This window comes from Myodes glareolus, chromosome 1 (genome assembly GCF_982192425.1).
Source record: "Myodes glareolus chromosome 1, mMyoGla1.1, whole genome shotgun sequence".
Lineage (NCBI taxonomy): Eukaryota > Metazoa > Chordata > Mammalia > Rodentia > Cricetidae > Myodes > Myodes glareolus.
In genome coordinates this window covers 4,732,073-4,756,441 of record NC_142026.1, presented here as the reverse complement: position 1 = coordinate 4,756,441, position 24,369 = coordinate 4,732,073, and the positions used below count along the sequence as shown (strand labels likewise).

General features: G+C 37.0%; 1 protein-coding gene and 1 long non-coding RNA gene across 7 annotated transcripts in view; one reads left to right on the top strand and one right to left on the bottom strand.

Annotated features, from left to right (window-relative positions):
• Pard3b (par-3 family cell polarity regulator beta) overlaps positions 1-24,369 on the bottom strand; it is a 974,006-nt gene that overhangs the window by 514,073 nt on the left and 435,564 nt on the right. The window lies entirely within an intron of this gene.
• On the top strand, positions 104-24,299 carry LOC146896201 (uncharacterized). Its single transcript, XR_015005095.2, has 3 exons — positions 104-176; positions 19,334-19,467; positions 24,181-24,299. It is a non-coding gene; the product is annotated as an uncharacterized LOC146896201 (long non-coding RNA).

Below are 24,369 nucleotides of genomic sequence, written 5' to 3'. Positions count from 1 at the left end.
GTCCTTTCTCACCCATATTCTCTAAGTAATTCCACTAAAACTCACTGGATCACTGAGTTGGACTTTGGTACTATCTGTACTTTGATCTGTCATCAGTTCTCTATCTGGGGTAATTAGACATTTGTCCATGTCTCCCCAGGAATGGTGGCACGCAACAGATTAAGACTGATTAAAAGGTAGGGAGACCGACATTTAGGTTTACTCTTAAAATCTCTACATGGGAAGTAGAAGATGAAAAATCTCCTGAGAAAATTGGGAACATGGGGACTTTGGGGGAAGGTTGAGGGGAGAGATGCAGGGAGGGGAGAAGAGAAAAATGTAGAGCTCAATAAAAATCAATATAAAAAATATTTCTGGAGTTTTAAAGAGGAACAAGGGCCAGAGCGTTGTATACCTATGGTGGTTGAAAGGCTCTGATTTTGACCACGCAGACTCCCTCAGCTCACTGAGCTGAATGTACAGACAAGGTGTTAATACTTTTAGGTTGTAAAATCAGAACTGGAAAAGCTTAAAAATCTTAAATATACACCAGCGCACTACCTAAGATTTTCTAATTCAGGGAGAATTTGTAATTTCCAGAAGGACTAAGTTGGCAGCTGTCACTTGGGCTCTTGGGTAAAGGTGCAGTCAGCTCCAGGCCCAGGCAATTGCCCAGCCTTCAGGTGTCCCTACATTCAAGAAGCTTTCCTATCACTTGCAGGTATGCAAGCTGGGAAATCTGCCCTGTCTGTAGTCTAACTCTGTTTACACGTCCTTTCAGTTGTAGAGAATTCAGATTATTGGGCCACTTATGGGGCAATTAGCTTTCCCCAGAGTAAGTGCCTTAGGGCATCAGGTGAAGCCATGTCTAGCCTTTTCTGACTTAGTCTCAGAGGTCGCAAAAGTTGGCTACATGTCATTGTTACATATGAATCTCTAATCCCAATCTCGATTCAAAGAGGAAGGACTACAGGTCTACTTTACAACTACCATATTCATTTTTGGATTAAAAATTGTAGACTTCATCAAAATATTACAATTATAAAATAATGAAATCATATTTACTTGGATATTCTACATTGGTGGAATAGGCATGTGAACTATAATCAATTAACTATTATTGGGGTGGTAGGAAGTTGTGATTTATAAGGAAATAAAGGTAGTCCTTGGCTTATCTTTATAATAGAAGGAATATTCGCACCCAAAAAGCCCACACGAAAGTTGTGCATTTAATGAAATACTATGAAGAATGAAAAGAAAAGAAATTAGGTAAAGAGAAGGTAATGAGTTGGAGCGAGGGAAGGAGACACAGGGGCAATGAGTGGGTATGAAGATAATTATGTACCTGTATGAAAATGCTACAATATAACTCACTATTGTGTAGAATCCATGCTACTAAACATTAAAATTCAAATGCTGCGGAGAATGATGAGGTAACAGCCGTGAGTGAACTGAAAATACTGAGTTCACCAGCACATCTATAAGGAAGAAAACTAGATTCTGATCATCCCAAATCAATTACTATCCTCCCAGCTCCTAATTAGCTTTGGTTAAACATTTAACCAAGGAAAAACACCTTTTAATAAGTAAACAACACTTCACTTTTAATTACTTTTATTGTCTTACTGGAAAGTCACGTCTATGACACACACACTAACTTATTTCCTGTATTAAAATCACAACGAAGTAATTTCTAATTATTAAGCCAAGGACCAGCAGCAAGAATGTTAATGATGAATTGAATTTAACTTTTGACAAAGGCAAACAGCTACGTTCTATTACCAGGAACAGTAGAGTAAGTTGACTCATGCCTTATTCCTTTATGTATGTTTCCACTCTTGACACAGAGATTTGTATAACCAACTGTCCTTTATCTTTTTAAATATAAAATAGGAGCCATGACAGTAATTATAGGCTGAATATCCTTTATCTAAAATGCTTGAGAGCAGATACATTTCTGATTTTGAAATTTCTTTTGAGATTTTTGAATACTTTTTAGTACATACATACTGTTGTATCTTACAGATGGAACCATTGTTTAAATGTATTTATGTTCAAATAACATTATATACATATCTTGAAAATAATTTTATGCAACAATTCAAATTATTTTTGTATAAAATGAAGTTCACAGTATGGAACTTTCTATGTGGTATCTTTCTTAGTGCTCAAGAATGTTTCAGGTTTTGCAACATTTTGGACTTTCAGATTACAGATGCTCAGTGTTTAGTAGGAATATTAGTCTTCAAGGGAGCAGTCTCCTGAATGAGTGTTTGTTAGTCCAAGAGAGGAGTCTGCTTTCTATTTTGCTTTTCTATAATCAGAAAACACCCAAGAATCCTTCCTTCATTGCTATAATATCTCAGTCATTTCTCTACCCATTCTCTATAAGATCCTGGACATGCTTTCCATTTAAAAAGATCACAGAATGTTTTATTAAGAATGAAATGTAGGAAGCAAAGAGGATGACTGTTCACTCCTGGCTTCTTAGGTAAGAGGAATCAGTGGCAGAGCTGGACAATGAACCATCTGCCTCTTGAGCCAAGTCTGTATCAATCTAGACAGCTCCAAGATACTGAAATAGTGTCATGCAAGACGGTGCTGATAAAACATTAGCCATCTTTTCTTTCTAGATCCCCATTCCTTAAAATGGGAAATAAAAATATAGAAATTAACGGTTAAGATATAGCGCTTGGCTGAAAATCCAATCTAAGCCATATTCTGTTATTTGCCCAAGGAAGCCCTTGGGTTCTTAGTCCCCGTTAATAAAAGCACAATCGTTATATAATATTAGTTGAAGACTCGTTACAATTGTTTTGGCTGTGATGAATTTGTTTAATGATACAAAAATGTGTTTCATTCTTTTATGTTGCATTTGTTTAACTCTGTGAATTTCTATTACTTTGCCTGCTTAAAACACTTGATTGATCTAATAAAGAGTTGAGCAGCCAATAACTAGGCAGGAGAAAGAATAGGTGGGGCTGGTAGGCAGAGAGAATAAATAGGGGGGAAATATGGGAAGGAAGAGTGGAGAAGGAGAGAGGATACCAGAGGCCAGCCACCCAGCTACACACAAGCCATGGTGTAAGAAGTAAGGTAGAATAGAGAAAGATAAAAGACCAGCAGCAAAAGGTAGTCGGGATAATTTAAGTTATGAACAAGTTAAACTAAGGCTGGGCATTCATAAGGAAAAATAATACTCCATGTGATTTATTTAGGAGTTGTGTGCCGGCTCTCCCAAAGAAGCAAACAATAAAGAGAACCAACTACACACAATGCTTTCAGACACTTTTCAGAAATGTCAATATTCTTTGTACCCTTCCTTCATTCTCACCTGTCAATCTAAAACTAGGTATTTTTTTTCTTAAATTTAAAGGCTGGCAGATTAGACTTATAGTAGAATCTTATTGTCATTAATGATTTGTGACCCAAAGATAATTTTGTAAAATACTACTGCGGACCATTATTAAATGATACTTAAGAGTCTTACATTTAAATAGATTTTGGAAGTATTAGTTCAAGTTAAATAAAATAATGCATATACTAAGTAATCCTATATAGTCTAGGCTGGCTTCAAACTGGCAATCTTTCTGCTTCTACCTCTAAACCACTGGGATTATTTTTTTGGAGAATATCTAAAGCCCTAAGAAGTGTGTCAAGCAACGAAACGTGGGGTTGCAAAAAATGGCAATTACAGAAAGGTTTGTCACTGTGCAATGAAAAGCGGAATCCAGCAACAACTATGCCATGAAGCTGAGCTGTTTCTGGCCCAGCTGGCCACGGGCCTTCAGCCTTGTTGAAGACAAAACAAGCACACCGTGCTTTCCCTCGACCATGCAACACCAGCCAGCACTCCCTTAAACACCTCAGCTCACATGCAAAGCCATTATCTGCTATGAAGGTCACAGCATTTACTGCTCTTACTGATACGGAACATTTTAACCACAGGAAACAAAGGATTAATCTTTTCCTACCATTTTTCCTACCATGCATCAAATCAGAATGTTTTGAGATTATATTGTACAAGAATGTTTGATATTTAAAATTTCAACTTGAGTTACTTAATTGAATTTCATAAAATATTGTTGAGTGGATTTGTCTTGGAGTTAGACTAGAATTTGCAGCAACTTCTAAAATGGCCTTAAATATACTTCTTACATCTTGCACTATATATTTATGTGAAATAGCATTTCCAGCATAATTAGAAAATACAGACAACTCTAAAAAACATCCAAGATGTTCTATGTCATGCAGTGTCAAATAGTCAGTAAAGATATCATTTATTAAGTAAAATAAATGATTTTTTGCATAGTATTGTATAGTATGGAAAATTGCTACAGTCTTTAAAAATGCTAAAATTACATTCATACTAAAGAACTATTTTAATAAATTTTATCAATAAATATGATTTTATAACTGTTTTATATACCTCTATTTATGGCATTCTTTACTTCTTCATGGAGCAGAGGCAGAGTGGAGAAGTTGAAGTGGCCTTCTTCTAAGGCACTAGAAAACTATAGCATTTGCTTTAGAAAGTCCCCAAACAAGCATCTGGTCCAAAGTATGTTATTTGCATTTATAATATTAATTGAACCCATAGAGATATGGAATTCAATCTGTACTCTACTAAGATAGGGTCCTAAGTATTGGAAGGGTAATTAACATAGCAAGATAAAATTTATTAGCGAGAAGCTTTTAGAATTCTTGAAGTCAACGGCCAATTAATGGGGCTGTTCCTTGTACTGGTGACCAATACTTTTGATTCACTTCAGTTATTTTGTTAGTTGCATGAATCTAATTATACATGGTAAGACTTATTAGCTGACAATATAGTTATGTAGACAGCTTTGTGCTAGAACTGTAGATGGGGCTATTAAAATTTCAAATAACTTTAATTATTTATACAGTTGTTGATGATTTTTTTTAAAAAATTAATCTCCTCAATCCTCCTTTTCCAGAACTTTACAAGTTAGCTATAAATGGACCCATTCAGGGCCATGAAATTGCATTAGACTGAAAGTCAAAAAGATAGTTCTGTCATTAGATACAGCACTTCTTTGAAGCTGAATCTCTATGATGCTCACGGATAATTATATAAATAATTAAAATCTCTCATAAAGAAAATACCCTTACATAATTTCATAGCTTTAAAACTTATAAGCCTCTGTTCATTATCATAGAGTATTCTGTAAAGATTTATCTCTGAAGGGTATCAGCTTTTATTCTTCAAATATGAAAACTGGGATATTGTTAAAATTTGATTCATAGTTTGAATAGTATAACAAAAATCTAAAATATATGCTTATGAAAAATATTTAACTTTAGAGGTCTAGGTAAATGTTACAATTTTTTATATTGTTTTGGGCATTTTCAATGTTATATCAGGAAAGAAGCCTATTAAAAATTCTCATCTGTGTTAACACAGCTGGAATTTGTATCTTTTAATTTCTTTCTTACAAAAAAATAGTAAATATAGAAAAAACTGTAACCTTTTCTCCACAACCCCCAAGAATAGGAGAGTTTAAACTTTGAAGTTTGAATTCCCTCATGCACTAGAGTGCTACTTAAGAAATGGTTCAGGATTTTCCCTTCCCTTTTGGGGCTGAACTGAATATATTGAGTGGACTTTCTTTACAGATGTTTTAAGCATTTTTAAATCTAGGTACATTCAGGCATCATGGTCCAACACTCACCTCTCCTGTGAAACACAGAGAGATATCTGTATGAATCTCTAACCAAAGAATGAAAGTTATAAATTGTCTAAAGTTAAGGCTGAAAACAGTGCAGGATTAAAATCACTACCTTTCTCAAAAGCTCTTGCATAGATCCTGACTGAGAAATTTCATGTAAAATATCAATAGTGATACTCAGAATGGTCATATTATATTATAGACAATACTCCAAGTAAGCCACCCCAAAGTACAAACCATTATAGTTTAAAGAGCCATCCTTCATAGCTCCTTCAAGATAAAATGAAAAAATTATTTATTAATGAGTTTGATATATAAAATGATACCCGGTGTTATCTTTGCCTTTAGGCATTAGAACAATGTTGAAAACATTCAATGAGCCCAGAACACTTAACAATTATCAAAGCAGTCAGCATCACATAAATCACAATTATTCTCATACAATGCACCAAAAATGCAATTTAAACTGATAATGTATCATTTAATTATATTTTGATGTAGAGTAACATTTGTCTAAATGACCTAGAAAAACATGTCGCTTTGGAAGACTATTATTCTTAGGGATGGAAATGGAAAGCACTCTGTGCATGTGCATATGTGTGTGTATGTGCCTGTGTGTCAATGTGCATGTACGTGTGTGTGTGCTAACTATCCTGATGCATGTGCACCAGGTCATGCACAGCTTTAAAATATAACTTTGATGACTAGGTTTTTTTTTTCCAACTCAAGTTATCAGGCTTGAAAGGCAAGTGATCTTGCTGGTCCAAGAGCCACTAAATTTTAATGAACCTCTTTGACTCATCAGACACCAATTACTAGGAGTTCACTTGAGTGGCTTACAGGAACGATTCAGAGGAGGAAAGCATTAAGTTAGCACCAGTTCCTGTGAAGCTAAGCGGCCCTTCTTCCTGAATGGGACACACAGCAAAGACATAGTCTAGCATTTCTTAAATAGAGAAGCCACCAATGAGCTCTGCTTTCACATCCTCCACACAGACTTAGACAAGAATCATATAAATTAGCAGCTTTAAAGAGTACAAATACTTGAGAAACTCTTTATATATGTATTTATATAATATATGTAATTCTTAGCTGTAAAGTCAGGACTAAATGTTCTTTAAGAAACTTGTTTTATCCATATGTTGATTTAATTTGCCTATTTATACGATTATATTTTGCACAATAAAGTCCTAAATCAAGAATGTTTGATACAAATATTCTGAATGCAGCTTGGAAATGAGACACTCCATGTATCTTAAGGTCACCCAGGAGAAAAAACAAAACAAGCTGCATTCAAGTAAGAAAGAATGAATACTTTAAGACAAACATCCTAAACTGTCCACAGAGATCAGCCAAGCATTCAATTCCATGATGGTATTGAAATGCATTTTCCACAGACCTTGTTAAAACGAAGAGGAATGGTAGAAGGTTTCATGGCTCACATGTATGTAAGAATGAGGACTGTCTCCGAGGGCTTCAACTCATTGTTTATAGCGAATAAAACTCAAAAAGCACCATGGATAACTGTTTAAATTCCCTTTTTGGAGGTGGTCCAGATTCTCTATTCAACGTATCTCTTTAATAATAGTCACAGATGGCACACATGTGCTTAGAGTTCTTTAATGATTTCCTGCTCTAATACTTGGTGTGAATTAAACAGAATATGGACAATTTTTGCCCTTTTAGGAAAAGGGGGAAAAAGCAACAAAGAAACCTAATCAGGTCTAAAAACTAGCTTATCATACTTTGTACAAAGAAAACAAAAAGAGTCTGGGGAAGATAAACTAATTTCCACCCGTTTCTGCCTACCGCATATACACTAACTCAATTTAGATTGATTTGATAACTTCTACAGACTTACTACTACCAAGACACATGGTTACTCTCAACATTTGGATGACTTCTTTTCTTCCCAAAATAGCATGAGATGAAAGGTTGTACAAGTTCCCTTGAATTTTAGTTTAGCCCTATCTTTATTTCTTCTTTTAAAGCAAATAAGGCAAGATTTTTGATATCTTTTCATAATTAAGCATGGTGGGACATCACCAGAACCAATCTTGTTCATAAAGAATAATACAGATTTAAGCGAAAGGATGGTGGTGTTTTAAGAGAACATGTTCTGATTTATTGGAAAACTGCGTACACTAGAAGGGGATGAACGAGTAGATTATTTTATATTTGTTTTTTTAAATGGCTCACTTTTATTTATAAAAACACTATTTATTCAGCTCTGGGACTACAGCGAGAAAGAACGACAATGACAAGATACCCCATAATCCTTACTCTCGGCCACCTTTATTGTTCTTACTATTTGCGTTAAAGTCAGGGACAGAGTTTATATATCTGAAAATTTTAAAAAGAACTTGGGAAAATCACTGTTCCTCTCTGAGGCTGATTTCTATCAGTACTGTACAACATACACTGAGCATATATCTGTCAATACTATACAATATACACTAAGCGTATATATGAAAATCACGGCTCCTCTCTGAGGCTGATTTCTGTCAGTACTGTACAATATACCCTAAACATACATCTTGATGCTACGTTTCAAAAGTTACTCATTACTGTTACCAAACAGAAGCTAAATTTAACAATGTGGTCAAAGCAAGTGACTTGAATTACTTTTAAAATACTAATATAATTAAAAGATTCTACTTTCTTTCTTACTATGTCCAATTCTTTCCATGCCCAGCACAGCTCCAGGTACTGGCCTGACTCTGGGATGGTGAAGGAATGAAGCAAAGATAAATAGACAGACACTAGGAGCTGGGATCCAGAAGACTAGGCTCTCTTATGGAGAAGCTGCAGCACCCTAAGAGCTCAATGCATTATATCATATTAATTATATTATATTATATTCAGGGATGAGGAGTTACTGAATGCAGCAGAAGAAGGACACCGGATTATTGGATATACAGCTGTACAGGAGGCAGGCTGAGCTAATCTTGGTAGAAGCAGTCTCTGCATGGGAGAAGTCTTTAAGCCATAAACAGTCAGGGGTAGAAAGCTACGGGGGGCATTTTCTGTACACAATGCCAGCATTTGAACTCAGACCCAAGGAAGACTTTGTCACCCTTCTGAGCTTCACCCAGGGCTTTGGCAGTCTCATGGGGCTGAAGTAGTGGGGTCCTTGATATGCCATGTCGATGTCAACAATATCTATTTACTCAGGACTTGATTCACTCTCTGCAAATTCCCCTACTTAGTTTTATAAAATATGGTATAATATTTAAACCTTAAACAATCTTAACTAAATTAACTTAACATAAATTATATTATGATTAGGATCTCTCAACATGAAGTAAAAGTTGATTTTTTTCTTATACATTATCAGTATCATGAATTATTTAAATTATTAAATCAAAAAATTCACTGGATAATAATGTAAGCATTCTTTTAATGTAGAGGTCTTATATTATTTTATACTAATGTGTTATTAGGGTCAGAAATATACTTTGAAGCTATATAATTTCTTCATAACAAGATTAATTAAAAGTACAAAATTAATTAATCAAGACACAATTTACATTTAAAATAAATACAGCTAAAAATATGGATGGTTTACATAACTAAAAACATTTTGTTACATTAATAATCACAGTGTTTATTCTCTAGTAGAGAATAAACTCATTGCTTACTTCTTTTATTTGAAGAAATTATATATATTCTGCAAATTGGTAGCAATATGTCTGTCTAACTGGAAGTGAAAATAAGCTATAAAATGAGGAAACGCTAAAGACAAGCTTGGTTGAGCAATGGAATAAACACTCCAGCCGTCCTGAAAACCACACAAGATCATAGAGCAGATCATGGAACTCCAGCTGGACTCAGAGAAGTGGAAGAGAAGCTCCTATGAAGGTCTGGAAAGATCACCAGGAGAAGACAAAGGAAGTGGCAATGAATCACTGTACTCAGACTTCAGGTAAAATTATATCTCAAGTACCAACCCCCCCCCCACACACACACTGAAAAGAAAAAAGCATCAAGAGTAGTAGAAGCCACATCTCACCTGCTGAAGGACAGAAATGAGGATGCCGTCAACAACAGGTGTCCCAGACAATGGAAACAATTACTCCAAAGCTTTAGAGGAGAATGGATGGCCGTCTAGAATGCTAAGCCAAATGAGGCTGTTGTCTAGGCATGAGGGAAAATGCGAGGCATCTTCAGACACTCAAACACTTTATGTTTTATATACTTCCATAGAAATAGTGATGAGTATCATTCCCATGGAAGAAAGTAAGTTTATAGAAAGTGACATAAACACAAAAATTGTTTAAACTAATTGTTGAGCATAATAAAACAACAGCTTAAAATGTTAATGACCAGACATTTTCTGACATCTAAAAAAAGTTAAAACTTAAATTAGAGACAAGCGTGAGATATCTAAGAAGTAAATAAAATGTTACATGCTGATAGTCATGTTTGGCAAGGCAGATTATGGATAACAAAACTTTATTCGAAAATTTGTAAGATCACCCATATATATATATATATATATATATATATATATATACCCATTATACATAATCAAAAGATACATATAATATCTTTTGACCACAATACTGCTATGGTAGATATTCTGTTGCTAGTGGCAACACTGGTGCTGCTATTTCAAAACTTTAAAAATTGCAGAATAAATCAAATAAGTAATCATGATAAAGTTAATAGCAATCAAGACTTTCAGGGTTGAAGTAAAGCAATTAGAAAATCAAAGAAATTTAATTCTGAACATTAAGGCTGAATTACAGATATTGATTTGAACTCAGATTCTAAATACATATATGCATGTGTTTTCTGTGTTTAGTGAGAAATGATGAATAAGCGAAGCATTCAGTGGAGAAGGCACACATGTAGTCCTCAATTTCAGTCTCTGGTAGCAGTTTTCTGCAACATTAAAAGACAGATACCATGTTTAAAGAAAGACGGCGATGAAGTAATCCAGTGATATCTTTCTAGTCCAGAAAGCAAGGGGCTTTGGTCAAACTAACATCAAGAACTCAGATTAGGGAGGATTCTTCCCTCAGTAAATCCCAGGTGTGCAGGTGGTTATGAGTGAAGACAATTCAAGTCTTCTTAAGAAACAACCAAACAAAACAGGTCAACATTTCACATTTCACAGAGCAGTTAACTAGCTTTGAAAATTATTCAGGTAAGTGTGTGTATGTGTGTGTGTGTGTGTGTGTGTGTGTGTGTGTGTGTGTGAGAGAGAGAGAGAGAGAGAGAGAGAGAGAGAGAGAGAGAATATTAAGTTTCCCCTACACATCATTAGTATATCATGTATCAAGATATATATGTATCCCATTATAGAATATTATGGAATGTGCTATCTTGTAAAAGAATATAAACAAATATGAAAGAATCAAATGACCGGATTTTATTAGCATTGTCTATAATTAGACATGATGTCAAAATTAGCCTACATATTATTTTTCTGTTATTCCAAGTAGAACACATTTATGTTCATGATGGAGGGATGATCTCATCACCACCTTCACCATTAAACAAATTCAGGTCACTTAATATTTAAAAAAATAAACAGATACTATACATTTTCTGGTCTGATACATAAGAACTAGATGTCGCCTATGATGCAATCATGATAAAAATTCTAAATTTAATCAAGCCTTCAGATACAACTCCAAGTTAACTGGATATACAAAGATCAGAAATGCATTCAAGAGATTCCACAAAAGAGCAATTAAGTTCATGAAGACCATTTATTTACTCAAGCACACCTGCCGATTGTCCATAAGCTGCTTCAAGATTACAGAAGGATAAAAGGCACAGCCTAGATGCAATGCCTAAGCGTGGTGTGAGCGCCCACTTAAACCAAGAGCGAGGAGGCAACTGGATTAAAGATTAGATGATTAAATGTATTGTTAGCTTTACTGGGCGGAATAATGTCATATTCATAATATAAGAAAAGATTTCAACTGTTTGTGGCCCATGCTTAAGTTCTGACAGAGTGTACTTCAAGGTCTGCATTGCATTTGTCTTTTGAGGCTACCAGTAACTGACATCAAACCAGAGATGACTTCCCTATTTCATAGGGAAAAAGTTAATGACCAGGATCAGGAGTGAATCAATTCAGGGGCAGGTAGGGGGAAGACATCTCAAGCTTCCTTGATCCGTCCAACGACTTCAAGGAAGTTGGCTAAGGGATGGGTGTGTTCTGCTGCACGTGTGCTGTGCATTTGTGTCACGGTGAGGGTGAGAGTCACTTTGTCAGTGAGGGGTCAGCAAGAGGCTGTGAGACAGGCAGTGCAGAGTCTATGGAGATGCTTTGGTGCTGGGGTGCTCCGCAAAGGCAGTCTTTCTTGCATTCATACTTCCTTAGGTCTGCAGAAATTTGGAATGCCTGCTGCTGATGCCAGAAAGTCACCTGTTCCTTTTGAGGCTGAGTTCAAGTGCAGCCCCTCCCTCTTAGCGTGAGAGCTCTGTTTGTAACGAGCAAATTTTCTAGAAGCTGCCCATTTAGAAATGAATGACAAATGAACGCAACACATATCAGAAATAATCGGGCATGTATATAATAATAGGTGCCTATTAGTCAGAAATCTTGAGATAAGGAACAAACTTTAAAGTGGCTCTGTATAATAAGTTAGAAGATGATCAAACGAACAAAACACCTCATTATGGTGGTTTGAAAGAAAATGGCCCTCAAAGGGAGTGGCACTATTATGAGGTATGGCCTTGATGGAGGAAGAGAGTCACTCTGGGGTGGACATAGAGGTCTCCATTGTTCAAGCTTCCCTTGGTGTGACTGTTAGTTGACTTCCCATTGCCTGAAAGATGTAGCACTCTCAGCTTCTCCAGCACCATGTCTGCCAGCATGCAGCCATGCTTCATGCCATGAAAATAATATACTGAATCTCTGAATGTAAGTGAGCCCCTCAGTTAAACGTTTTCCTTAAAGAGTTGCCGTGGTCATGGTGTTTCTTCACAGCAATAGCCCTGAATTAAGACACTCATGTTTTCTCTATTTAGAAAAGGAAGTAAACATAAACATTAACAAACTATAAAAGTAAGAAAGGAGGGTACCAGCAAGATGCAGTGGTAAAAGGTTATTTACCTGCTAAGAAAGCAGGAATAAGATTTAATAAACAAGATGCATCAAATATTTTAAATGATATTACAGTAATTGATTAATCAATCCAAAATCCACAGTAAAATAAAAAGCTTATAAACACAGGAAAAAAACATTAACTAAAGGTTTGAGCTAAAACGTTAACATAAAAATAACATTGGGGAATATTATGACTTATGGCAGAAATCATTTCTTCAAATACATAAAGCATGATAATAAATGCTTGCAACTTAAAATCCTATCTATAATAAAAAGCAAAGAATAAAAGGCAAGAACAGATATGCATAGACCATAAGAGTAACAACAAACACATCAAGAATTCAAAATAAGGCCAAGAAAACACAACAGTAAAGCAAGACAACCTTTCAACCAACCTCCCTCCCTCCTTCACCTTCCCTCCTCTCCCTTCCCTTTCTCTCTCTCTCCTTCCCTCCCTCTCTCTTTCTTTCTTCCTTCCTTCCTTTTATTTCTTTCTCTGTCTTTTCCCATTTGGATGTCTGAGCTCATCCTGTAGCCAAGGCTGACCTCCAATTCACAATCCTCCAGCTTCAGCGCCTGGAGTATCAGTACTGGAACTACTGTGTACTGTGGTTGTGTGTTGCTTTCTCTTAAGACCCCTTTATTTCTCTTCATGTTAGAAGCCTGGGTTTGTAAACTATACTTCAGTTATTGGAAGCCACTCGAGGCCAGTTTTAACACTTTTCCTGTATTTTTGCCACTTGGAAGAGATAATGAGCTAAGGCTTCTAGTGCGAGTCTGGGAGCTCAGCACTCTACAGACTGAGGAGTCAAGGTCTGCCCAGAAAACCAGGGGAGACCTTGTCTCAAAATAAACATGTAGAGAGAAGGCTGTGTAAACTTCAGGGGTATATCATTTCCTAGCATGTGGGATGCCCTAGGTTCAATCCCGGTACCATGCATAGATACTCAAAGAGAGACAATAAAACAATAAAAATAAGTCCAGACAGTGGTGGCTCATGCCTTTAATCCTGGCACTAGGGATAAAGAGGCAGGCAAATCTCTGTGAGTTCAAAGTTAGCCTGATCTATAGAGGTAGTTCTAGGATAGCCAAGGCTACAGAAAGAAACCCTGTGTAGAAAAACAAAAAAAGCAAAAACAAAGAAAGAAATGAAAAACTGAAAATAACTCTTATAAATGAGATAGATGATTTGGAACTAGAAGGAACACTAAAAAATGAAAAAGTAGGCGGAACTTCAAGTACACGGTGCTGCTGTGGAACACACTGTAGTGGCTCGGGAGAAACATCCAGTGTTAGCTGTAGTTGAGAGCTTCATGCTTCAGGGACGCCTCAATCAGAACAGCCTTTTAGTACAGTTGGAGTATTTCAGTGTTTCTTGGAAAAACCAAGTACACTGACACCTGTACCAGAAAACTTTTTTCTTTGTGCTTGATATTAACCACACTACTCAATGGTGGGACTCCTGCCACTCAGTGAAATGCTGAAAGGGTTGTTTGTTCTGCTCAGCACAATCAGGTTAAGATTAGCGCCCCTTCTGAATGCAAGCAGACGGACATGCATAGAATCTGCATGCCGGGTAGGGGCACTTCATCCATGCCTGCAGGTGGACAGTGTCAGTTACTGAAGAGATGAACTCTTCCAAAGTCGAGGTGGTGTGTGTCAGACGACACTGCTTCCCTTTCCGAGGAAGTTGGTTTGCTTCCTTTGCTGTTGTTGTAGAGAGGTTATCAGTTGCACAATGTGGCTGATGATGAATATGATTTATTGAATGGGAACAAATAAAGATACATGCTGTGGTTTAAGTCTTACATCATGTCAAGACTTCGTTAACGTCAGGGAAGTTATCATACTGATAACAAAAGTCATCAGCGTTCCATCACTTTCATTTTAAACAATTTTCACGTCATTGTTGTACCTCTCTATTTGGAGGGGTTGGATTTGCTGTTTGATTTCTACACCTGTGCAATTTCACACACAATGATACTGATAACTTGTTTTTCACAATTCCAGGGATATTTATGAACTTGTTAAATATATCACAGTCTTTTTACTCTCTCTATAGCATTTTTTGAATGTATACATGAAGATGCTATTTTGGGGGTTATAGATGCACCAAAAGGGAAGTAGCTGAGCCTGCCCTGTTTCCAAGCAGCTTGTTCACAGTTGGGCTCAGCCATTCTTTATAACTTGATTTGGCACCATGCTCTCAGGTCTTGGAAATTTCCCACAAGGAGATCTTGTTTCAAGAAGCAGGATTTTTTGAACCTGTTTCTTAAAGAGTGTGATTCAACAGACTGAGCCATAACAGAGACTTGTGTTCTCTTAGTTCCTTTTGCTTTACAGGCAGGGTTCTTTCTATGGTTCTTTGAGAAGCAGTAACTTCTCAGTTCTACTCTTTCCAGAGAGACATAATTATGTCCAAAATCCTTGTGGCCAAGAATTTACTCTTTGATTCACCATGCTCAACAAATGCAGCTATGTCTCACCTTATAGCTTCCTTCACGTGCCCATCACCAAATTCTTCCCTGAATTTGCAGCATTCATTCAGTGCCGTTGCTGATTATTCATGTTTGACTCTGGTTCTGGGTACTTGTGTATGAGGACAGCTGCCCAGTCTTAGTCTGCAAACTACAGTTTTTCTGCCTGCATCGTATGTCAGGTGTCTATAGATTACTTTCTTTGCTTTTCTTCAATTAGGATATGAGACTTTTACTTTGGAACTGATTCCTCAGCTCATGTTTTTAGTATTTTTAATTTCATCTGTTCTTGTTGGACAATCGATTTAAAAATTATCATGTATTTTAAATAAAAAAGCATCTGTTTAGTAATTCAGTGTACATAACACAGTAAATCAATTAAAGTATCCTTGATATATAAAAATAACACATTTGTGACTATCACAAGGGACTCAATCACATGACAAAAGGACACAGTGTGACTTTCTAACCTGTCATTGAGCCATTGGTGGCAAACCAGGAAAGAATGGAAGCAGAGGACCCTGGATCAAGTTAACTGTTATTGCTAGTTTCTAGAAAACAGTTTATATACATGTTATAATGAATGTTTACGATCACAGATTCAGATTATTTTCATACTCCTATGTTGGTTATGATACTCTGGTACAAAGGTTCAAACACTGGTTTATCTAACCTGTAACACGAATAATAAAACCCAGAGACAGAAATTGGGGTTCAACCCCAAAAAGCAGAAAAGCAAAGCAGTCAAGCCACTAGAGAACTCTTATCTCTATCAAGGCTGGGCGACTCCCTAGGACTGGGATTAAAGGTATGAGCCACCACCACCTGGATTTGTTACTTTATTTATCTTGTGTAGCCCAGGGTGGCTTGAAACTCACAGAGATTCATCGGACTCTGTCTCCCAAATCCTGCGATTAAAGGTGGGTGTTGCCTGACTTCTAGTGGTTTTAGCTTTGCCTCTGGTCTTCAGGCAAAACTTATTCATCAAAACACAAATAATATATCCCTACACCAACCATCAGAAGAGGCTCAAGTTCAGCAAAGTGCAGATTTTGACATTGGTCACGGTGGTAAGCTTTATAATTATTATTCTCAATACCCACTGAGAATTAAAACAAATTATGGAGTTGCAGTTCAATAGAAAACATTGATTACAAGCAAAAATAAACTTTTACTACAACTGCCAAGCAACTCCTCCACCCCATACCCACACATTCTGAGTGAAAGAAGCCAGACAATTTGGAAATTGATTTGGAAAGGTGGAGTTTGGATGAGGAATAAGAAAAAGCTGTTCGAAAGCCAAGACTATTTTGTAATACAGATAATGAATATAAATTAATAAATTTCATGCTGGAATTCTTGAATTATATTGTCACAATTTAAGCATGAATCATAGAAGTTGTGAGACTCTTTAAAAATTAAAAAAAGCAAATTATCTAATCAATACGTGAGTAAATGAACTGGAGAATTCTCAAAAGATAAAATAAGAATCCACCTCAGGTACTATACAGTTTATGCTTCTGGATCATGGGCAGTCCCATCCTACAGATAAAGGTATGTACAGCACCAGAAGCTGGAATTTATCAAAGAGGGAGCCTACTGCAAGATGTACCAAGTTGCAAACAATGACGAAAAAAATCATGTAAGTTGGGTAACTGTCAGAATATGACTTAAAATTTTTCCATGATATTTTCAAATAAACAATCTGGTCAATGATAGAAGTGGCTAAAATGCAAATTAATGAATAAAACATAAATAATATTAAGCAATTGATGAGGCAACTGAGGTAGAGGTGCTAGTAGTACATTTTATGACTTAGAAGAGACTTTAATAGAAAGCAAAATAAAATGAATATATGTTAATAAGATAAAAATTTGAAAATAGGCAACACAAATATACATATACACATTTATAGATAAGTGTCTACTTCAGCTTTCCCAATTACTTCCAGTTAACTGAGAATGGTAAATAGAAGCATGTGTTTTCCTCTCTACTGCGTTCCCTGAGCTGGAATAAAATGTCTATATTTTATGGCAAAAAAAAAAAAAATCTGGAAAGGAGAGAGGAAAACGGGAACTCTTATACATTGTGGTGGGAATGAAATTAGTGACTACTATGGAAATCCATATGCATGTTTATTCAAGAATTAAAAACAGACCTACAGTGTGTTTCAGCTATATGACTACTGGGCATATGCCTGAAGGAACGCACGTCAGAACACCAAAGAGATATCAGTCAATTCCTGTTTGTCATGGCATCATTGAGACTAGCCAAGGCATTAAATTAGCCTAGATGCCAGTCAATAGATAAACAGAAAAAGTAATAGAGGAAAATAGGAATAATGAATTTTATTTAGATACGTAAAATGAAATTATGTCATTTGTATTAAAATAAGTGAAATAGAGATTATCAAAATATGCCAATTTCAGAAAAACAAATATTTCTTTTTAGTTTTTATTTAATTAACTTTTTTTCATTTATTTTATATACCTACTTCAGGTTCTCCTTCCTTCTTTCCTCCCATTCCCTTTCCCTGACTCCCATCTACTCCTCTCCCCATCCAGTTCTCCTCTGTGCTGATCTCACTGCTAGGAGCCTTACAAACAGACCAAGCCACACACTGTCACACACATGCAAGAGCATAGGTAGGTCTCATGCAGTCTCCTTAACTGTTGGTCCAGAGTTCATGAACTCCCATGAGCTTGGGCCAGTTATCTCTGTGGGTTTCCCCTCATGATCTTGATCCCCCTTGCTCAGATAATCTCTAATCTTTCTCTTCAACTGGACTCCCGGATCTCTGCTTCTGCTTCCATCAGTTACTGGATAAAGGTTCTCTGATGACAATAAGGGTAGTTACCAATCTGATTACAGTAGGTGGACAGTTTAGGTACCCTCTCCACTATTGCTCAGGGGAAAGATTAATATTTCATTTTATCTTTCAATGAGGACTTTAAAATGTCCATGCTATAGAAGTAGGAAGATGGATTACTTGGGTGGAGGAACAGTTTCCACAGAGGCTGCACAACTTAGAAGGGGTAAGGGGGAAACTAGGGAGGGAAATGAACAGGAGCAGAATATGTGATACACAGGAGCCAAGGCATCCCAATGAAACCCGTTATGTTGTGCTCTAAGTAAAACTAAAGACAGAACAGCCAGACAAAGACAACTTAGACATAACCTTTACAAACCTTTCATTCTTTATTTAAAGACTGCCCTTCAAGGCTTTTCTCTGTAAGACCATCTTCACACCAGACTCTGGCAACTTGTTCTTTTTCCCATTCCTTTCTTACAATAACCAGTTGGTTGTTTTTGTCATTCATTCAGGTATTGTCAGTTATTATTTACTTGTTTGTTTGTTTATTTATTTGTTTTGGTTTTTCAAGGCAGTGTTCTTTAAGTATCAGTCCTGACTGTCCTGGAACTCACTTTGTAGACCAGACCTGCCTCGAACTCGCTGAGATCCGCCTGCCTCTGCCTCCAAAGTGCTGGGATTAAAGGCGTGCGCCACCACTGTCCAGTCAGTTATTACTTATTAAATGCCTGCCACACAGTAAGTGTTGGGTGACAGAGGAGATAAACACACTCTCTAGCGTCAGTACACATCCACTGCAGAGAAAGGGAGAGGGCACACAGACACACTCAAAGACTGGTCTTGACTGGCCACTCCCACTGAAATGTACCTGACAGTAGGAAGTAAAACTGAAATAGTTGGCTCCAACTGAGAGCACAGCAGATCCTGCCTGAAGCAAGGGACTAATACTGCTTTCTGCCTCGGGACTGACCTCTGATACTTGGTGCACGTTCAATCTGAATTCCCCTAACGATGTATTTCATTATGTTTTCACAACTTTAAAAGTCTTCCTCAGAAGGAGCACTCTTGTGATTGTGGATATCAAAGAATTAAAAGGAGAAAGCACCTCAGCCTTGTCTTTTCAGAGGAGAAGATTTCTGTGACAGAGATAAACACAGAAGGCTACTCCTGCTGGGGAAGGTGGCCCAGGTCAGGGGAGTACAGGGCAGACGACTTCAGCAAAGCTGTGGGATTTGTTGAACAGTGGGTTAGGAACCTTAGAAACCACCCTCCTGCTAAACAATACATCTGTTATGTTTCCTTTTAGGGTTTCTATGGAAAATGTTTACAAGGAAGAGAATCATTTTACTTCAAGAAGGAAAAGTCAGCTGATTCACCCATGCAGCTCCAATATGGCCATAATGCCTGGTCTTCACTGCCAAATGACTGGAGCTTGGAAAGGTCTCTATAAAATTCTATAAGACGCTCTACATAAATTCAATGATTGACTTCACAAAGGTCTCTATAAACAGACACTCTACATACATTCAGTGATTGACTTCGCATTTAATAATTTTTCTAGGCATGTACTATTTATTCCCTGCTTGAAGCAAAACCAAACCTGATTAAGTTCAGCTTTAAGAGAGTCTAACCCCAATTACCTCTACCGTCTATCTTACCCTAGAACCTTCACCTCCTTCTATGTTACATATCCAACACACTCATGCTATGCATCCTAACAGTTTCCTAAGCCAACCCCCTGATAAAACTGCAATTATTACTTGCAGTTTACAAAGAAAATTGAAACAAATCAAGGGGAATGAAAGAGGAAGATCAGTCTGCTGGGAGCTCTGGGACTCCATTAGCATGGGGCCTCACACAGAGCACACCAGCCCTTAACTCCTCTCTGCATGTCAGCTCTGTCGCTCCGGTATCCTAGGAAGCAACAATCCTATGTAACATGGGTTCATTTGAGTTTGGAGAATCAATCTCCACGCTAAATCTCAGGGCCATTATTTACTATTACTGTGTCCCATCTACTTCTTCTAATGGCTTTGTTTTCTTTTTCTTTTTTTCCTCCTCTGGGCTGGGACCCTTTCTCTCTGTGTGTAGAATGCATGAGCAATTACCTCAGGGAGAAAAGCCAGTGATGATGCTGGGTGCACAGCTTCATGTGGCTAAGTTCCAACAGCAAATGACCCTCGTGGCTTCCCATTCACAACGCTTCTCAGCTCAGAAGCATGCTTTTTTCATTTCTAGACTCAAACCAGACATGGGTTCCCCCTCTATACATGACCCTGGTGAAACTGCCATTATCACTGGATTTCTTAATCCTAGATTCACATTCACGATGCTATTTAAGAAGCTAAAAATAAAAGCTGTGGCTAGCTCCAGTTTTTGTAGGCATGCATATTAATTTAAATAATTTCCCTTTAATTATATTTAACACACATTAGAAATTTAGTAATTATAAAAGACCTTTAATTATCAACATTCATTATTATCACTATTATTAACATATATTAAACACCCACAGTCTGTTAAACGCTGCACTCAAGATAAAAGGCATTAACCTCGAAATTCCACTGTGACCAAGATGGAAGACAATCTTCTCCTTCCAGATAGGGTATAAAATTATACTGGCTTAGCCTGACAATGAGCCAGTGGATGAGTCAGGGATTAAACCTACTTGTCGTAACCACTAGACAATTCCATAAACAAAGAACAGCTATAAAACCCTGGTGCTTTAAGCACATCTGAGTCTGAGTCTTCTTTCCTTGAATGTGTTTAACGTGAGTATCATATGTTTCTGTAGTGGTTAGAACTTCTCAGGGGTATCCGAACTGTGTAAGCAGCTAAGTCATTTGAGACAAGCTGTACAATACAAGCTCTGGCCTTGGTTAGAACAATACCATTTTTGGTAGAAAAATGAAGTGAAACTATATAATAATGAAAATAAAGTTTTTTTTAAATGGTAGATAACTGGCTTTGAAGGCAGCTTTGAACGAGGATTTCCCAAAGCATCTGAACAATGGCTGTATCATAAGGAGAAAGATTGTTCTTCTAAGGTAATATCTGTTCTCGGTGATAGAAAGTGAAAGCCTGTAGCTCAGATGAAGGCAATCTGAAGGTAACTCCTACTGTTGCTAGTTGTCAGTGATGTTACTCAAGGCAAATGAGTTAACTTGTCTCTGCCCAGATGCTTCATCTTTTAAAGCTCAAGGCATTAAAAAGTTTTTACCGAATTTCTATGGAGTAGAATAATATACTGGGTAATACAGATGCTCCCTAACTTAAGAAAGTTCCATTTAGATTTTTAAGGAACAATTTGGCTTTGTGAAAGAGAAAAGCATTGGACAGTAGCCTTTGAACTTGGTTCCTAGTGGCACATGCCATAGTTATTTCCTGGGTGGCGAGCTCCGGCTCTGTCAATCACAGCCCCGGAGGAAAATGACAGACACTCCCTGTTTCACTGTTTTGTAAATGTTTTGTGGAATTACAGTCATCCAATTAAATATATGGAATATTCAACAGTTTGTTATTGAATTAGTCTTATGTAACCTCAAAAGTGGGCTAATATATATCTTCGAGCATGTTTAAGATAGACTGGATTAAACTATCAAGTTCTGAAGTTCAGTGTATTAGGTATATTTTCCCTGTCAATATCTTCAATTCATCATGGCTAACTGACTTGTAATACCACGGTATATCAAGACGTACCTGTATATAATAGTTTCAACTATTATATACTAAGTTCATACTTAATAGTTCAACTATTAAGTATGAACTTAAAATTGAGTAGCAAAAGCCCTTCCCCCTAAGACCTGCAAATGGCAATACATGGCCACTTGTTGGCAGAAATAGAAGGCAAGTCAATGCAACGAATGTGGAATTTAAACAGTTTCATCCTCAAAACGTCACTCCTTCTGCAATTCTTTTCTAAGCACCACTGTTCTTTAGCTACAGGATTATGTTCTCAATATGTAAGAAATGTACAAGAGGGAGCTTGGCATCATGAAGAAGATTCCCAGAGGAAAGAATGAACAAGACAAGTACCTTAGACTGAAGACAATCAAGAGAGACAGAGAGTGGGGCAAAAACCAGTGCTTCACTATTATGAAGTAAATTTAGAAACATTCACAGTGAGAAAAAGGATATCAATATTGGTCATACAGCCCATAGTTGAGGAAAGACGCAGAGAAAGAATTATATATGGAAAATAGAGGTGACACACATGGATTCCTCATGTCCTTTTTGCTGGTGTTCATGCCCAGAGTTTAGCAAAGACACAGAGAAATAAATGTGTACGGAAAGTAGAGGGTGACTTTTTGCTGGTGTTAATGCTTAGTAGAAAACCTGAGCTCAGACTACAAAATGCTACAACAAGAGGTAAACTTTTGCATAGAAAGTCAAGTAGTCTTCAAGAAGGCTGCCAAGGTCCTTCAGTGTGGGGAAGAAATAATCTTTTAATTGACATACACTGATTTCATATGGGGTTGCACACGATGCTGATACATCTGTGTATAAATAGTACAATAGTCAGGTCAGAGCAGGCATGTTTTCTCAAGCATTTATTTTTTTGCTTATAGTGTGACACTCTTCTAGATCTTTGGACATGTTTAAGAAATCATCATTATCCATAGTAATCCCTTTATGCAAAACAACATTGAAACTTCAAACTCCAATGTAACTACAACTACCTTTTGACCAACATTTCTTCAGCTCTGCCTCCCTCGTTTCCTCTGCCCCAGCATTTGTTACTTACCACTCTTCACTATTTTAGACTCCTGATACTAGTCAGTTCAGATAGTACTTGGCTTCTTTCACTTAATGACTTGAATCTTCTCTAGGTTGTTACCAATGAGAGGATTTTATCCTTTTGTACAAGGACATCAGCAGTTCTTTGTCCATTCATTTAATGGAAATTTAGGATACTGTCTTTGGCAATATTGGGCATTAACCCAGGGGTACTATATATGCCAGACTAGTGTGCCACCAATATCTATATCATTAGAGCACATCACTCTGTTTTCATCTATCTGTCTGTCCTTCAGTGCTGAAAGTGAACCTAGGGCCTTATGCACGCTAGGCAAACATTGTCCCACTAAGCTCTATCCTCAGCTTGGTATTGGACTCACTCTGTAGTATTGGTAGGGCTTGAAACCCAGGGCAGCTGAGTTTAGGGCCACAGTCTGTCTAACTTAGGTTGTTCTGTTTCTGAGCTACTGGGAAACATGGGAATGTATATGACTCATAACATACTACTTTTGCTTCCTTTCCATATTTCTGGTTCACCTAATAGCTTAGTTTTAATTTCTAAAGAAACCTCCATAATGCTTTTCCATAATAGCTGTACTAATTGACACCTCTACTAATAATATGCAAGGATTTGCTTCACAACCTTCTCCTCTTTCTCTTCCTCTTTTTCATAGCATCTCATTGTAAAGCCCAGCCCTGAACTCCTGTGCCCCAGCCTTCCAAGTGGAGTGTGCCATTCTAGATCATAGCAATACCCCACTGTAGTTTTAATTTGAATCTCCCTGATGATTTTTGTGTTGATCATTTTTTCTTTTTCTTTTATTTTTAGATTATGTGTGTGTTGTATGTGTATGTATAAGATATGTACTACATGCCAGCATGGTGTCCGGAAAGGTTAGAAGAAGGCATCAGAAACCCTGAAAATGGCTTGAGAGCTTCCATGTGGATGCTGGGAACTGAACTCTGGAAGAGCAGTGTGCACTCTTAACAACCAAGCCATCTCTCTTGCCCCTTGATCATCTTCCATGTATGTGTTTACATCATGTCCATCTATGTCTTCTCTTCAGAAATATCTATTTAGGACTATTGTTTATTTTTAACCATTTATTACTAATTTTTGCTTCTAAATTGTTTTAGTTCCTTATGTGTACTGAATATTAGTCTCTTACGAGTACAGTTCATAAATTATTTTCTCCATATGTTATTTAACTTTATTTTATGTGCATTGGTTTGAACTAGCACATCCCCTGGAACTGAAGTTACAGACAGTTGTGAGCTGCCATGTGGGTGCTGGGAATTGAACCCAGGTCCTCTGGAAGAACTGCCAATGCTCTTAACCCACTGAGTCATCTCTACAGTCCTCACCATATGTTATTTAATATATGTTTTAATATTCTTTTTTATGGGGACTACTAGTCTTTTTAACAAACTAACAGCACTGAGATGGCGAACCGCATGCACATCTCTCCGTGACATCACAGGGAAAGAAGTTTTCACAGAAGATCATAAGAAGAAATATAATAGAGAGTCTGGAAACATCTGAAAAGGTAAGAGATTTTTAAGGCAGAAGATCATGTGGTATGTGTATGTGTGTGTGTGTGTGTG